The 18,138-nt window shown below is 40.1% G+C and overlaps 1 long non-coding RNA gene across 1 annotated transcript; it reads left to right on the forward strand.

Annotated features, from left to right (window-relative positions):
- The first annotated feature begins 2,330 nt into the window (after positions 1-2,330).
- Positions 2,331-17,428, forward strand: LOC135970417 (uncharacterized). The gene is made up of 3 exons (XR_010586094.2): positions 2,331-2,597; positions 5,927-6,119; positions 17,275-17,428. It is a non-coding gene; the product is annotated as an uncharacterized lncRNA (long non-coding RNA).
- Positions 17,429-18,138: the final 710 nt, after the last annotated feature.

Raw genomic sequence — 18,138 nt, forward strand, 5'->3', positions numbered from 1 at the left:
CTACAGAGACAAATTAAGCAGAGCAAGAGTAAAGAGTGAGGGGCGGCACTCTCTCCTGTGACCTGGGCTGCTCTGAGAAGATGGTGTTTTAGCAGAGACCTGACTGAAGTTTCGATGAAGCCCCTCCACCTTCAACCTTGCCTGTGTTCTTTGTGCTACCTGCAACCACCCTCTTTCTTACCTCCTTGGGTACAAGTCCCACCTCAACTGCTTAGATAGCGTGGCCCTTGGACCTTATCTTATGAACATGTCAGTAAAACCAGGCTTTCTCCTTCGTTCTGCCTACATAACTGACAGAGAGAACACTGAGTGAGCTGGTGGGAGTGATGAGGGATTTATTTTTCACATGTCTTAAACTCTGCAGTCGCTGCTGTTTGAATCACGCTGACAACCTCTGGCAAGGGCTTGGCACTTTAGTGCCCCTCAGGGTACTGGCTTGTCCTAGGCGAGAAGGACGACGTGGGACATTGCTGGGAGTTTCTCTGAAGCTGCTCTGTTTCTGCACTTGGTATCAGGTGCCACAGTCAAGGGCTTTACTCAGGAAACCAAAATAAAAGTCAAGTTCTGTGAGGGTCACATCCTGGGAGTCTAAGGTTTCTTGTCTTATACATTTAAAACCAACAAACTCCCTTCTCTCAATAAGGACCCTCGGGAAGATGGTCGTTTTGAAGCTTGAAAAAAAAAAAATCTAATGCTTTAATCTTCTTAGTGTCTTCAAACATCAGGTCTTCTTTTTCAAACTCAGTTGGGGGATGAAGTTCTTTATCTACATCTGCATTGCTTGCTGAGAGAATATGTCCCTGGAATTACACACAGAAGCCACCGTGCCTTACCTCAGAAAGTGTTGCTTTAGAGATTTCAGAGAAGCAAGGTGTTAAAATCCTTCAGCAGATGCAAAACCCCCAGGTAAAACTGCAGGATTAGCGTCTCTGTTCGGGGGCGCTTTCTGTCTCTCAGTGAACTTCACTTTTGTCTTCTCTGTCTCCTCCGGATTTGTCAGATATATTTTGCAAATTTAAATGATAAAACAGTTGCATGAAAAACTTTCTTATAGCTTCCAAATATTGCAGAAACTGAACAGCTTTGCTCTGAATGAGAAACCCAATAACACACATTTTATTTTCATTTCATTTTCTCTTTGGCTGTTCTGGGAATTTATATTGGCCATTTAATTTTGCTGTTATGGTTTTATAAGGGTATTATCTCTGTGTACAATAACATTTTAAAAAAAGAACTGTAAGTTGTATTAAAGCTTTAGAGACTACATTTCCAAAAGCTGAATATTCTTATCTTTTTCTTTTCCATGTGAATTTTGAAAGTCATGCTCTTTTCAGATTGGTACCTGAAGGTAAATCAGAAATGCTGGAATTTTCTTCCATTTCATTATATAACTCCTGAGAAGTCACTTTCCTAGTGATAACAAAATAGCGTGTGTGAAGTAAAGAATATTTATGTTTTTGTTTGGAATATGATTAGAATTCAGTTAAAGATAATAGGGTTGGAATAAATTTATCTATCTTCTGTTTATATTTACATGATCAAAGCTTATTAATTTATGATTTCCTCTTGATCAGAGACATGACTATATCATAAGAATAGTTGATAAGACCAAATTTATCACCTATAAAGAAATATTTATGGAAACTCAAATAACTTTCATTTATTAAAGGCCAGAATTGGAGGCAGACATAATAATAATAACTATTATTCATTAAATATTTACTTCATAAGAGGCACAATGTTAAGTGCCTTACATGAATTATTTTGTTTTTTCCCTAATTAGTTGAATTCCATTATCACCATTTTACAGACGAATTGAGGCACAGAAAGGGTGTTCCCAGGGTCGCATAACTGACAAAGGGTAGAACTAGAATTTGAACTCTAGAGGCTTAAAGCTTAACCACTATGCTATAATGCCAACCAGCTTTGGAAATAGTCATGGAAGCAGAAATACAATTCATTATTTAAAACAATTTTTTTTTTCTTGCCGAGAATTAGAGTGACATTCCTGCTTCTGAGTAGAATAGTGTATTTTCTGCTCTCTCTAGGACTTGAAATCTCAATTCAAGCCTTTTCAAAGCTCAGTGCTCAGCTATTTTAATGAACAGCCAATACTTACCATTCTGTTACAACATAACTGACATCAGCAAGTCAAATAATGCTTAATGATAACAGAAAAAAAAATCTATGAGAGTGGCAAAGAAGCACTGCCCCATGAAGAATTGATGATGTCCAAGGTCACAACTCAGCAAAGCTCAATCAGAGCTAAGTTTCCAAGAGATGACTCATACAGAGAAAATGTACACAGGACACAGAATTTGTGAATAATCAGAGTATGAGAAGAAATAGAAGAGTCAGCAGAATGAACGTGTGGTTATCTGGTCAGAGCTCTGAAGATGTCTTGGTAGCTCCTGAATGTCTAGCAGAATGCCCTTCATATCACAGGCACTCAGTCAATACTTGCTGAATAAGTGGATGAAGAAAACCTTCTAATCTCACGGAAGGCCAGTATTCCACTCAACAGATTCACTCGTGTCACAGTATGAACAACTTTAAAAGATACTTAGAAGTTGTCAAGAAGAAAGCAGAAATGACTGGTAAGAATGGTTTTCTCGAACCTCAGTTTCAGAGAAAAGAAGGACTTGGGGGGTGGGAAATAACTGGTAAACAAAGAGAAATGGCATTATCACCATCATTATAAGGCCTGGTTAAGTCAACTTTACTTTTTAAAAGTAGAAGAGGATGATTTTAAAGTCTAGAGAAGCCCAGACAGGTTGTCAACAAAGTTTCACAGTTGACAAGATCATTACAAAAGGTTTTATGGATCTGAGAGTAGATGAAAGACTCTAAGAAGTGATAAGTAGACTAGAACATCCCCAAAGGGCAAGATCAATGTGTAAAATAAAATCAATAGATAAATTAGACAGTCATACTCAAATGCCCTTCTGCAGAATATTGGTATCCAACTAATAAAATGATTGTAATGTTTTTTAATGGGCAGAAAAATAAGTTGAAGTGTAACTTTTTCAATTGAACACTCACCTCTCCTCCCTCATTGAATTTTTTCTTAAAACTTCCATATCTACTCTATGAAAGAATGGATAGAAATGAAATATTATTGGAAAATTTCAGGAAAAAATAATAATTACACATCTAATACTTTGATCTTTCTGGGCATGTGTTTATTGTTTTTGTGATTTTATATTGTATACTTTTTTTGCTGATAAAATCATTCTTTGTTGGTGTGACGAAAGGTCAGTTTTGCTAACCGCTGCATATTACATTCGCATATGCAGCTTCTGCTGTGAACCAAGCCACTTCAATCTCAGAGGTTCAAAACAGTAAACATTTATTATTTGCCATGATTCTGTGGCTCAGTTCTGGTCTGGGTGTCCTCAGATGATCTCTGCTGAGCTTACTCATGCCTCTGTGGTCAACAGGATCTGCAACATCCCATTGCAAGGGCATGCAGATAGAGAAAGGAAGAATTTGTAGCCATTTAAAAAAATCTGTGCCAATCTGCAATATGGATAAGCCTGGGCTAGCATGCTACAGAATGAGGCATGTGAAGAACTAAGGCAACTCAATGGGCAAACTACAAACTACCTAACTTGTGCATGGGGCCACCTAGATCATCCAGCTGCTCAGCCAATTTGCAGGCTCCTGGGAAGTAATACACGGTTGCTGTTTTAAGCCATTAAGTTTTTGAGTGGTTTGCTGTGCAACTATGGTAGGTTGAAATGTAACTTTCTGTTGTCTTAAGGTTGTGTTTTTTGGGAAACAGACTGTGAGGAAGATTTTCATGCATGCAATTTATTGAGGAATGCTCTTGGGACTATCTGTGAGGGCATGAGGGAAACAGGATCGGACAGAGGCTATAAGAGTGGCCTTAGTCAATCTCATGGGAGCTCTGGATATGGAAGGAACCCTCAGAGGTGTCTTTCATTGAGATAAGGGGTGTGAGTCATTGGATTGAAGTGCCCCTGAGGGAGCGTGTAACCTGAGGTTAGGAAACTCCCTTTGGCAGAGGACAGTTGCTGGGGAGGGACTCAGCTGTGCTATCAGCAGCCAATACTTCCAGGGGATGAGGAAGGAGTGCGTTGGTCCTGGAAGAAGGATCAGGGCCTTACAACACAGCATCCACTATGGTAATGCTTCCTATCAAAAGATGGAGTTCATTTCTGGACTGGCCTTATGACTTGCTTTGACCAACAGAATGTGGTGGAAGTGACGTTGCAGAGCCTAGGCCTCAAGATGCTTTGCAATTCTTGCTTTTGCCCTTTTGGAACCCTGAGCCCTGATTTTATCTTGTAAAAAAAAAAAAAAAAAACCTGGGCTGGCCATCTTTAGGTTGAGACCTTGTGGAGCCTGTGGCTGGAAGCAACCACCAGAGACACCTAAGCCATCCCACTCCAGTCAAATTGCCAGAGGCTTCAGCTATATGAGAAATCCCAGGAGAGACCAGAAGAGCGATGGCCAGCTGAGTCCAGACCAAAAGGAAGATCCACAGAATCATGAGAAAATAAAATTACTAACTTTTGGGATGGCTTGTTATGCAGCAAAATACAACCGATACAGCAGAAAAATTGAAACCTAGAAACAGGTTGCTGCCGAAACAAAAACTCAATACGTGTGCCATTAGCTTTGGGGTTAGGCGGGGTTTAGATCTGGAAAAGTGCAAGGAAACTGTTTGTGAAGACTGGAAAAAATGATGAAAACTATTTTTCAAAGTTGGGAAGGTGGCAATACCTGTAACATAGTAGCAAAACAATTGTCAAAAATGTTGTACGTAGTAACTTGGAAGATAAAAAATGTACCTAACAAAATTTTATATTTGGTTAAGTAGATTTTCAAGTAAAATGCTAGAAGTGTCAAGATGCTTGTGGATGTATATAAGAAGATATTGCAAAAGAGCTATGAGTTAAAAAAGGACTCTTTAATTTGCAAGCAACATTGAGGGGGAATAAGAGATCCCAGGACTTGCTGGTCTGGAAAATAAAACTGTTTCTCATCCTCAGACTCCAGACAGTAAAAGATTTTCAAAGTAAAAGGAGTCCTGGTGCTAAAGGTCAAATCAAGAGTGTATCTATAAGATTCTTGGTTTATACTTCTGAACGATTTAAGGTAATACTTATTAGACCGTGTCAGTTAGACAAAAGAACTTCCAAGAATCTTAAGGCATTATGCTACAGTAGCCTAACGTGCGGCTCAAAGTAGAAAGGGCCTACCTGGAGAAGAATTGTGGATGTAGCTTTTGTTAAAGGGAGTGGACCATAATCTGATTCATGAAAAGCCCATAGATATTTTAAGGGAGTTATACTAACCAAAGAAAAACACATTTGTTCTAAAAAAAGAATGAAATTGCTTCAATTGCAAAGAGATTTCTGGCCTCCTGACTTTCTCTATGTTGAAAGCAGTTGTCAAGAACTATAAAGTGCTGAGATTTTTTTCTACTTACAAGCTAACATATTATGGGTATTGTCAAAAGACATGGACCTCCAAGGTCAGAGACTAAAATAAAGGACAGTTTATTATTCATGGCATGACAAGCAGCATGAGCAGGAGAGTATTTGTGTTAGTTCTCTGAGCTGCAGTTCCCATATGGTGACAGAAAGAGAGCCATGCGACACGTGCACATGCAATGGTTAGCAATATAGGAGAGGAACTCCAAAGTTTGGGAATCTGAATCTTTTATATTAGGCAGTAGGTGTGCCTGCCCATTATCTCAAATGTTATCTCTATCTTCTAAGGCGAAAGCAAACCTGCCCTTTGCTCCAGAGGGCGACACTGTCTCTACATTCCAAGACTGTTCACTTTACAAACATCTTTAAACAAAAGATAGCTCGGAACAAAAACAGTCAGTGATGCTACTTGTAATATGTACAGAAATGCAAAAGACCCTTGGAAAATTATCTTCCCACTGCAGGCAACTTCAAACATAGGCCATTCTATTGGACTAGACATCCAGTCTCAAGGAGAATCAGAAAATAACAGCCTGGGGAGCTATTTCCAAGGAGCAGAACCGGGCCCTAATCAAGCAACATTCTCTGCCTCCACAGTAGGGGATCCTGGCAACCTGTGCTCCATTGTATTTCACAATTGCCATGGACTGGTGACTGGTAGGTACTTCCCATTCTTTCCCTTTTGGAGTAAGAGTGCCTACTGCAGTTCTCCTGTTCTTATCTTGTGATTGCATGTGGGTGTATGAGGGCAGATAGCTCATCTTTTAAGCTCATTGGCCTCTGGGTCAAGAGGAGCTACATGTTGACCTGATTTAGGTCCCAAAATCCTGAACTTCAAATCCACTACCATCACTGGAAGGGATTTTCAGATGTCCTGGGATGGGAGTGGGAGTACTTTGTATGTGGGAAGAATGTGAACAATTTGTGGCTAGGGATGGACTTTGGTTGATTGCAAGAATAGCTATGTGGTCTTTGTTCTTTGCATCCACTCTCTTGCGATGTGACTTTGCAGATCCTTCCATCAGGGGTAAAGTCTGTTTCTTCACCTTTTGAATCTAGACTGTCCACGCAATGTGTTCTGGACAGTGGGACTTTAGCAGACATGATGTAGGCGGAGTTGTACTGGGGCTTGCTGTACCTGGACCCCTGAAACTGCCATGGAAGCAATTCTGAGCTCGCCTGGGAGGATGAGTGGCACACGGAGAGGGACTTAGACATCTCAGCCAACACGTGCCAACTGCCAGGCACGTGAGTGAGATCATCCTAGATTCACCAGTCACCAGTCACACTGCCAGCTAATCACGGACACATGAATGAATCCAGCGGTGGTCTTCCCAGCTAGCTCAGGGTAGAAGAACTGCCCTGCCTTCACACAGAGTTGTGAGAAACAATACATATTTGTTATTTGAAGCCACAAAGTTTAGAAGTGATTTGGTAGACAATAAAAGTGAACTGATAAACCATCGCACCCCCAAAACCCAGCACATAGGAGATAGTCAATAAATATTTGTTGAATGAATATTTATGAAGTTATAAGATATATAAGAATATCATAACTAGTTATAAAAGGGCTGCCACCTGACTGGGTTTGTACATCACTGAAATAGTTTATATGCTCTGAAAACTACCAGGTGTTAAGATAGAGCTTTAAAAAAAATATATAATCATGGAGGCAATTAAGGAAAGTGAAAGGTGGGGAAAACCCAAACAGCTGCATGTCTGATCTCTTCTAGATGTTTCCTTAGCTAATACAAGTAATAAGATTAGATTAGAAAAATAGATTATATTCCAACTCAATGTTTAAAACAAAACAAAAAGATTAATTTATTTTTATATTCTGTCTGTGTAAAATAAAAAGAGAAAGCCAAGAAAAATAGTAAAGTTTACATGGCAGCATATAAAACATTTCATAAGTTTAATAGTTATTTAAATAAGTTATTTTTAAGAGAAAGGTCAATTCCTGGTTTAGACATCAGCAACCACAACAAATCAGAGTTGAGCATATAGCTGCATACAAGAGATATTCATGAAACTAACATAAGTAGCTAGACTAAAAGTTACAATGCAGTCTAAAGTGGGTACACTTGCTGGTGTGTATATAATGTGCTTCAGTCCCTGACTAACCATGTTTTGCCCCAAGAGATGTCAATGGCAAAAGGAAGGTACATTGTCCACTGGGAATATACCATGTAATTGCTCTCTCCCCCTACGTTATGCTAGAATTTTCTGGAAAACAGATAAGCAGTAAAACTAAGGTTTGTTACGCATTTCACTTTTAACACATTTAAAGATAGAAACTCACTGCAAACAACAAAATAAACACACCTTCCACTGGCATCTTTGCTGCTCCCACCCTCCATTAGAACCACATAGAATCCAGTAGGCTGCCTCCTGGACTCATGGAGATCCCTCTGCCCTTCCCTAATAATTTACCCCAGAGCTGTTAACTCCAGAATGACTCATCCCTGTTCTTCAAGATGGTAATGAAAAACAATCAAACAAACAGCGAATACTGGATTCTCATGTAGATGAGGGCTTGTCACAGACTCTCTGACCCTTACTTGATGCTCCTGTGTTGACCACCTGTTTCCCGGATTAGAGGCCCTGGCAGAGTGGGAGGAACCACCATCTGGCACAGCACTAGGAGTTGCCTGCATTGTTTATCTTTGATTTCAGTCTATTGTGACAAAGGTTTTGCTATTCTTGCCAAGCATGCAGAACAAATATAAAAGTAATTTGCACTTTCCACTTTAGGTAGCTGGTTTCATGTATGACCGAATGTCAACTGCTGATATGTTTCTGTTGCAATCTGCTTTCCCCTGGGATGTCAAGACTTCAAGAGCAGGAAGCGCAGTGAGTTGTCCTTGACATAAGTCCTCTCAGGGTGCCCACCTCTGACATGTACACGTTCTGTCTCTGGAGATACACAAGTACACAGACTGTAGAGTCTAACTGAGAAGAGAATGAGAGAAGGCTTCCAGGAGATGAGTGGTCTCTTACAGGAGACCTGAAGAACTTGAGAGTGTTCTCAGATGGAGGGAATGGGAATCTTATTAAGTCCAGAGAATAGAATAGAATGATCTTGAAAGCAGGAAATAAATTAGTGTAACTATACTAAAGGGGATAAGGGGTGGAAAGATGGTTCAGTGCTGAGAGACGAGGTTGCAGATGCAGGTACCACCAAGCTAGAGGTTATGGGTAACATTTGAATATTCTAAGCATAGAAACAGCATGGTTTCAGAAAAATCCCTTTGGTTGTCATATGGAGAGCATCTGGAGTGTGTGTAATGGTGGGGAGGGACTGGGGAAGGGTGGAGTCAGGTGAAACTGGAGCTGGTAATTGATACTCCAGGGAAGAGGGAGGGAAGAACAGTTAAACCAAACCCAAACCAAAACCTCTATCTATGTCCAGGCCTGAATCTGAAGAGACAGAAGACATTGGATTGAAGAGCTACAAGGGAGGTAGAATGTGCATGACTTGGTGTCTGATGAGAGTGAGGGTAGAAGAGAAGACAGGGTCAGTGTTGACTTCTGAGTTTCGAGCTTGTGCAACAGGCCACATAGCTCACTGCAATTACAAATATCAAAGGAACAGGAGGTTCTGGGAGAAAGATGAATTTTCTGCTGGTTGTATTAAGTTTGAGGTGCTTGTGGGATGTCTTGGTAGCAAAGAGTTGTGTAGATGTGTTTGTTGTTCTGGGAAGTGGGGCTTGGGGTAGAGATTTTGGAATTGGAACCATAGGAGGCAGTGAGTTCAAATGGGGTGAATGTGTGAGAAAAGGATATAGGATTAATTCACCACACAGATGAAAAAACATCTTTCTGACACCAGTGATTCAAGGCTGAAAAATGCAATGAAAATGGAGATTCCGTTAAAATAGAACCAGGACATTAAATTCTTGGCTACTAATGTCATCCAGGACAAAAAGATGTATTTAAAGAATCTATAACACTCTAATGAGGACAATAAACGCAGACTAGAGTAAGTAGGGAGCTATACTACAATATTGATTTGAAAGAGTAAAAATAGTGAATATGACAGTACTCCCTAGGTTAATATATGGATTTAATGCAATGCCTATTAAAAATCACAGCAAGATACTTTATAAAACTTTACAAAATAATGGTAACATTCTTTTTGAAATAATTGGCAGGCAAGAATGCAAGAATGCACATATAGGTCACTATAGACACATTTATATAACACTTCAGAATCTACAAAGTATTTTCACAACGATCTCATTTAATTCTCACAGTGACTCTTATAATAAGGTATGTTTAACTGTTATTCCCATTTGAGGATGACCACAAGTCCTGGTATATCCAAGGCAGTCTTGTTTTATGCTATTGCCTTAATGTTTCCCTTTTATTTAATATTTCTCTCAGATATTTTCATTTTTAAGGACAGTATTATTGTTAATAGTTGCAATAAAATAATCTGGGCTGGATTTGGTACCATCTCCATGAAGTACTTCTTAGTCTCTGTCATGGTCTTGTCTAGTAGTGGGTACAGTGCATGCGTAGTGAACAGAATTCTTACTTTAACACGTGTTCAGTCTGAGAGATGACCAGTGATAACCGTTTTCTCCCCACCTCCCCTTACCTGGTGAAAAGTAACTCACACATCTCTTGCATGCAGCATTCAGGAAGAGGACATACTCTCCCATGAAACAACTTGTTCCCACACTCTATAGATAGCTAATTTTTTCTAGTTCACTTGATGGTGGGAGAAGTATTTGATGTTGTTACCGGCTCCTACTGGAGACTTGATGTACCAACTAGCTGCTTATATGAACCATTTTCATGAAGCCACCAGGCTGTTTGTTAGTGGGGTCAGTGGAGAACTTGAGAAATTATAGGTTATATATAACAACAGAAATATGTACAAGATATGGGGGCAGAAGAGTTCTTCAGTAGAGCTCATAGAATATCCTGATTTTTTTAAACAATCGTTTGTCATTTAATATGTAAAATAAAAATGATCAGTTTTTTTACATTTTTACTGTGGCAAAATATACATAAAATTTGCCATTTTAATTATTTCTAAGTATACAGTTGGTGGCATTAAGTATAACCACATTGTTCTGCAACCATCTCCACCATTGATCTCTGGAACTTTTTTATCTTCCCAAAATGAAGCTCTGTGTCCATTAAACACTAACTCCCCCAGCATCTGATAACCATCATTCTACATTCTTCCCCTATGAATTTAACTATAGATCCAGGTACCTTGTCTAAATAGAATCATACAATATTTGTCCTTTTCTGACTGGCTCATTTCACTTAGCATAGGTTCATTCATGTTTTAGCATGTGTCATAATTTCTTTCCTTTTAAAAGACTGAAAAATATTCCATTGTAGGTATACATCAGTTTATTTTGATGCTTGGGATTGTTTGTTAATTTTGTAATGAACTCCTGTTGGCAATTAGGCTAAAAACAAAAGTTCGTGTTTCATGAAATATTGAGTACTAAATTTTTTTTTTCTTAAGAAAGGGTGAGGAATGTATAACTTGCATAAATATTTATTGAAATATATCATCCACCAAAGGAGATTGCTGTATTATAATTGGCAATATAAAAAACAGAAGACATAAATCTAATGAAGAAGCATCAGCATTTACTTCAAAAATTAGTAATTATTTTGAGAAAATAGTCTGAAAACAATGATTTAACACATGTGGTGGCAAAAAGCGCATTGCATATCACTGTGGATCATCACTTTTCATTTAGATCAAATTACTGTTGTAAATTAATTTCATTTATTTTTGATTACTTTTTTTTTTATACATGTCTGAATTTTTTGTTTGTTTGTTTTTTTGAGATGGAGTTTCACTCTTGTTGCTCAGGCTGGAGTGCAATGGTGTGAGCTATCTTGGCTCACTGGAACCTCTGCCCCGAGTTCAAGCAATTCTCCTGCCTCAGCCTCCCACGTAGCTGGGATTACAAGCATTTGCCACCATGCCCAGCAAATTTTTGTATTTTTAGTAGAGATGGATTTCACCATGTTGGCCAGGTTGGTCATGAACTCCTGACCTCAGGTGATCCACCTGACTTGGCCTCCCAAAGTGCTGGGATTACAGGTGGGAGCCACCACACCCAGCCTGAAAAAGTTTTTTTTTTTTAAGCTGAGTGGCAAATTTATTTTGCCTAGAATTGAATGATAAATAGAAAAGAAAGATGGCTCTATCACTATATCTCAGCCAATATGCTCTTTTGAAATTGTAATGTTGACACTCCCCCTTCATGGATAGGAGTTTATGCTTCCTCCCAGTGATTCTTTCTCTCACTATTCATTCTTAGACACTCATAATATGAGGAGGTCCAGGGTCAGGACCAGGTCACATGGAGAGGCCATGAGTTAGGTGTTCTAGCCGACAGTCCTGAAGATCTCAGCTAGCAGCCAGCATCATGTGGGTGAAGGAGTCTCTCACAGTTGATTGTAGTCCTAGCCTTCACCTTAGCTGAAACTAAGTGGTGCACAGACTAGCCATGCTGCCAAGCCCTTCCTAAATTAAAGATTTGCAAGCAAAGCAAATGTCATTGTCATTGTTTTAAGCCTCTTTGTTTTGGAGTAACTTGTTACTGAGCCATGGGAACTAGAACAGTGTTAACTCATTGGCTGCATTGTGGAAAAAGAACTTCACAAACTTAAATGATGTTCCTTTGGTATCAGTGTCATCAGATGCTTCAATGGGAATATGAGGAATTCTAGTACAATATTTAGGTGACTTCCAAACATGTTCCAGCTCTGATCTTTGCTCCCATGCGGGCAAATGGAATCTTATCTTGGTTCTGAGTAATAACTAATAACTGAATCTTTTCCTTGTTCATCCAGTACCTGCACCTATGCTTTGACAGGTTATTTAGGAGTGAGACCCTGCTTAAATGATTTTTAATGACCTGCATTTATAATGATATAAGCAGTTACCATTTATTAAATGACTCCTATGTCCCATGTCCCACAAGTGCACCACATATTTTATATATAATTCTAGTCCTTACAACAGCCCTGCAACAATAGTCATTTATTAGCCCTGTTTTATAAGTAAGAAAATAAGGCTCAGAGAGGTCAATAACTTGTTTAAGATCACATAAGCAGGAGGAAGTCATGCTTTCCTAATACTGGCAAGGGCCTTTCCACTGTGTCACACTAGAATTCTGCTTTGATCCCAGGCACTTGGCTGGGTGTCTTAATCTGTTTTGTGTTGCTATAATAGAATACCTGAGACTAGGTAGTTTATAAAGAAAGAGGTTTATTTAGATTATGGTTCTGCAGGCTGGTAAGTTCAAGAAGCCTGGCACCAGCAACTGCTTAGCTTCTGGTTAGGGAATTCATGGTGCATCACAACATGGCATAAGGTCAAAGGGGAAGTGGGCACGTGCAAAGAGGCAAACAGGAGGGGCATCTCAGCTTTAGAACAATCCACTCCTTGGGGTGCTGGTTCATTCCCACATGAACAAATCCAGTCTCACCAGAGCAAGAACTCACTACCACAAGAATTGGTGTGCACTACCAAGCCTTTCCGGAGGGATCTGCCCCTATAACCAAACACTTCCCACTAGGCTCCACTTACCAGTACCACCACATTGGGGATCAGCTTTCAACGTGAGCTTTGGTGGCGACAAACTCAAACCATATCAGCTGCTAACCTGGTCATAGGCATCTTTCATGCTGATTATCTTTCTGCTCATGTTTCTGAACGTTGCCTGCCCCAAAGACCTCTGATGATAGGCCTACCTATCTGTCATTCATCTTTTCACCTTTTTCTGGACCTTCCTAATGCCACCTGCGTGTCTGGGTTCTGCAGGTCCTCAGTGCTTCAGCTCTGACTCATTCCCATTTCAGTTAAACTGGATGGTTCATAGACTTGATGCAGCATCAGGGCAAGAAGTCATGACTTTGGAGGAGAATGAACCTGGACTCAATCACTCACCATATGAAGTCATATAAACAGAGCAAAAGTTAAATAAGCAACAATAATGATACCAGAAACCTTTCCAAAATCTGAAAGTAAACAACACTATATTTATCCTATATGTGGACCAAATAAGTTTTTCTCTACTAATGAGAAGAAAATATGGAAACAAGATGCATATATCTGAATATGCAAATATTAGAACAGGAAGAGCAAAAGAATACAAAATGAAAAGCAGTTAGAAATGAGTTTTATTGGAAAAAATGGAGACCAGAAGGCAATGACATATTCCAGGTGCTGAAAGAAAAAAAAAACTGTCAACTAGAAGTTCTATATTAAGCAAAACTACGTCTCAAAAATCACTGTGACATAACATGTGTGCCCAGGTAGCACTCCATGACACAGTAGCTCTTACTGTTAGATGTCTGGTCACACACAAAGGTGGTTTCTCCTTGCAACTCTCTCACAGGATATTCTAGGTTGTCCATTTTCCACCTGCTTCATCCATCAACCACTCTCATTTGTATTTTGTTTTCCAGATATAAAATACATTCCCAGATAAACAAAAAATAAAAGAATATGCTTTTAGAATATGTGCCCTACAAAAAATACTGAAGAAAGTCAGAAAGTTAGTTAGGCTGAAATGAAATTCCACCAGATGGTTATTCAAGTCCACAGGAAAAAATGAAGAACACCAACAATGTTAAATTTGTGGGTAAATATAAAAGACTGGAAATATATTTTTTCCTCTTTTCATCTCCTAATTAAAAAACATGTTGTTTCTTTAAACAATAACTATGATACCATATTATTGGGTGTGTAATATATCTGCTACATTACACCATATATATGTGGTAATATAATACATAAGTGGTAAGTTACTCCATGGCCTCTAGGAGTTCACCTTAGCTTCAGGTTTTACACCCTCTCTCTGAGAAGAACTTCACAGCTGAAGGGACTCTATAGCTTTTTGTCTACTCTCTGGGCTCTGAGCTGAAACAGAGCAAAGAGAAGCTGACAGAACAGGGCGATGGAGAGTCTTAGGTGGAAGGTGTGGCTGAGCTGGAAATAATTAATTAGTCAGGAAAATTTTACTGCCAAAAGATTAAAAATAACATGATGACAATTCTCCTTATTAGCAAATTTGGTGTTTTACATGGATCCAGAAATAGATTAAAACTGAAATCAAACGAGGATCTCTGAGTTTCCTCAAGAAAAGTACTGAGAAACTTGTTTCAATGATTAAGAGCCATGGTTTCTCTTTTCCCCACAGATTTTAAGTATAGTTTCTGCATTTACTCTAAAAATCGTTCTTAATGTTCTGAGTCAGACCTTATAAAAAGTATCCATGATACCCAGAGACTTATGGTTCATGCTCTGACACAGGACTAGCTTCCTATTACCCATGCATTATCTTCAACATCCTCACTATAGATGTTTCAGGATGAGATTTATAAAAATCTACACTCTGATGACGAAAATTGGATAAATATCAGATGTCATATTTCTTGAATCATAACAGACAATTGAAAATCACAGGATTTGAAATGAACAATAATTGAATGTTACTAGGTGCAAGGCATTTTGATAATCGATGGTGGATGCAAAGATAAAGATGGTGCTTGCCCTTGATGGTATATTACACTGCTCCTGCTGCTATAACAAAATACCTTAGGCCAAATCATTTGTAAATAACAGAATTAATTTTTACAGTTCTAGAGGTTGGTGTTGGCAGATTTGGCATCTAGTAAGGGCTTGCTCTCTGCTTCCAACATGGGACCTGTCATTGCATCCTTACCTGGTAGAAGGAAGGAATGCTGTGTGCTTACATAGAAAAAGGAGTGGAAGGGCCGGGCAGCTCTCTGAAGACTCTTTCATAAGGGCATTAACCCCATTCTCTGCTGACATGCCCCACCTGACAATAAACGAACACTCTATCTCTTTCTCATGGTTTTTGTCCTTTTCTTGTTTTTCTCACCTCTTCTCCTCACAGCTATTGGCAGTCAAAATGCACCAGGGTAATTGGAAAAAGCTGGTTTAGTTATCTGTACTGGAGAGACTTGGCCCCCACAGGGGAATGTGATCTTGGCTGTCCTCAGTACTACCTGTCTGAATGGCCTGGGGTTTTGCCTTGTTCTGCTCCTCCAGTCAGGAAAGAACTGTATGCCTGAGACCAGGGCCAGGTCTGGGATGGTGGGCCGCTTGTGGAGAGCACTTTCACAAGGATGTTTCTGAGGGTGCCCAGAGTGTTTTTATAATGAAGAACCAAGGGATAGTCTCTTGTCTGGTTTTAGTGCCAGAAGAACTGTGCTTCTCTTGAGTAATTTGTTTGCTTCTATGTCACAGGCAAGGTGGATTTTCTGACTCATCAGGTAGTGTGTGTGTGTGTGTGTGTGTGTGTGTGTGGTGTGATTGTGTGATATTGGCCTTTAGAAAGATTACAGGCAAGATGCATGTTTCTCTCATAGCCAGTTGATACGGCTTGGCTCTGTGTCCCCACCCAAATTTCATCTCGAATTGTAATCCCCTCGTGATGAGGGAGGGAGGTGATTGAATCATGGAGGCAGTTTGGTGATAGTGAGTGGGTTCTAAGGAGATCTGATGGTTTTATAAGAGCCTCTTCCCCCTTCACTCCGTCCCTCTCCTGCCACCTTGTGAAGAAGGTGCCTGCTTCCCCTTCCACCATGATTATAAGTATCTTGAGGCCTTGCCATGCTGAACTGTGAGTCCACTAAACTGCTTTCCTTAACAAATTACCGAGTCTCAGGGAAGTTCTTTATAGCAGTGTGAAAACGGACTAGTACACCAGTGCATAGGATTTGAAGACATGTGTGTTTGTATTATTTCTGACTTCTTCTGACCCAGTCTTTATTATTTGCCTTATCCTTTCTCACTTGGCTCTTATTTATATTACCTTGTACTTTCTGTGTCCTTGAAAAGGTGCCTTATGTTCTTCTTGGAACCAGACAGGGTATAAATACATGAATAAATATAGACAGCACCTGGCTTTCCGAGCCTCTGGCTCCACATCACACTTCACCGCTTCTCAGCCTTTTGGCTCAATCCAAGCCCAGGGTAATAGCAGGCTCTGTTTCCGCGCGGGGATGGTGCCCCATGACTGCCACTTAGGACTGCTCTTAATTTTTGGCTTTTTGTTCTGACTCTTTGGTCTGGTTTCCAGACCTTCTCTTGTCTGACCAAAATTTCTGGTGTCTGACATCTCTGTTGCCTACCTCCTCACACTAAGGCTGGATTTGGCTTTCTGGGATCCATAGTCTCTGCCCCCCTCTGGCTTTAACCAACATCTGTAGAAATCCTTTCTAGCCTGCCTTACATGGTATTTTTAGGGCCCTGGGGAGGCAGTGTGGTGTGGTGGTTTTGGTGTCATTTGGATTTGGGTTGGTCCAATCATCCCTCCATTCATTTGGCCATGCACCCATCCAATCTTCTATCCACCCACCACTCCGTGTGTGTGTGAGGGGGTGTGGAGGGTGGGGGGGTGGTGTTGATCATGTGCCAGGTACTGAACTAAATACTAGGAATATGATAGTGAACCAGAGATATGAATTGAACTCAAGCTCTGACACTTGCTACCTGTGAAAAAGTAGGGAATTATTTAATTTTTCTGAGTCTCCAATTCTTAATCTATAAACTGTGAATAATAATATCTACTGCCTGAAGTCATTTCAAGGATTAAATGCTATAACATAAGAAAAGCACATGGCCGAGGGTGTGGGCCCAGGCAGCACTCCACGACTCAGTAGTTGTTCCTGTTAGACATCTGGTCACACAAAGGTGGCCCCTCCTTGCAACTCTCTCACAAGATAGTCTAGATTGTCCATTTTCCACCTATTTCATCTGTTAAACCACTGTGATTCATGTTTTGTTTTCCAGAAATTTGCTGCAGTTTCTCATTCACCAAGGCTCTGCATTTCTGTTCTCTCCCATTATGGATTTATTTCTCTTTGTTTTTGAAAAGCAGAAAACGCTATTGGCAATAAATAGTAGTACTTTGCAAAACAGCTGAACTGCACCAAACCCATGACAGGTAAGGTAATATAAGCTCAAACTCTTGTGTTTATAGTTACTGTATTAATAGTAAACCCCTGTGGACTCACCTAAGACCACTGATGGTTCCAGCAACTGCCTAATTTCTAAATTCTAACCAATCCCTGCTTAGATCATAGCTTCTAACTTCCACCCTAAGGCCCTGAGCTCTGCTCTGTAAGTAGCCTCTGTGAAGTGGTTCCCTCCTTTGCTCTGCGAATCTAATACAAAACCTTGCTGGTGGTCTCCGGGTTTGTTGGGGGGCTTTGGCACATTTATATTTTGGTGGAGAGAGGCTCTCTCAAGAGGGATTGCAGACAAATACATGTGTCTTGTCTACGATTGTAAACCAGAAGTCTCAGCCACAATTTTTTTTTTTTTTTTTGGGTAGACATGGGGTCTCACTGTTACCCAGGCTGCAGTACAGTGGTGTGATAATCTTGGCTCACTGCAGCCTCAACCTCCTGGGCTCAAGTGATCCTCCTGCCTCAGCCTCCTCAGTAGCTGGGATCAGAGGGATGTATCACCACACCCACCCTAATGTTTTTGATTTTTTTTTGTTTTTTTTGTGGAGACAGGGACTTGCTAAGTTGCCCAGGCTGGTCTCAAACTCCCGGGCTTCAGTGATCTTCCTGCCTTGGCCTCCCAAAGTGCTGGGATTACAGGTCTGAGCCACTGTGCCTGGCCTCCACCAACATTTTTTAGCTGACA

This window comes from Macaca fascicularis, chromosome 4 (assembly GCF_037993035.2).
Source record: "Macaca fascicularis isolate 582-1 chromosome 4, T2T-MFA8v1.1".
Classification (NCBI taxonomy): domain Eukaryota; kingdom Metazoa; phylum Chordata; class Mammalia; order Primates; family Cercopithecidae; genus Macaca; species Macaca fascicularis.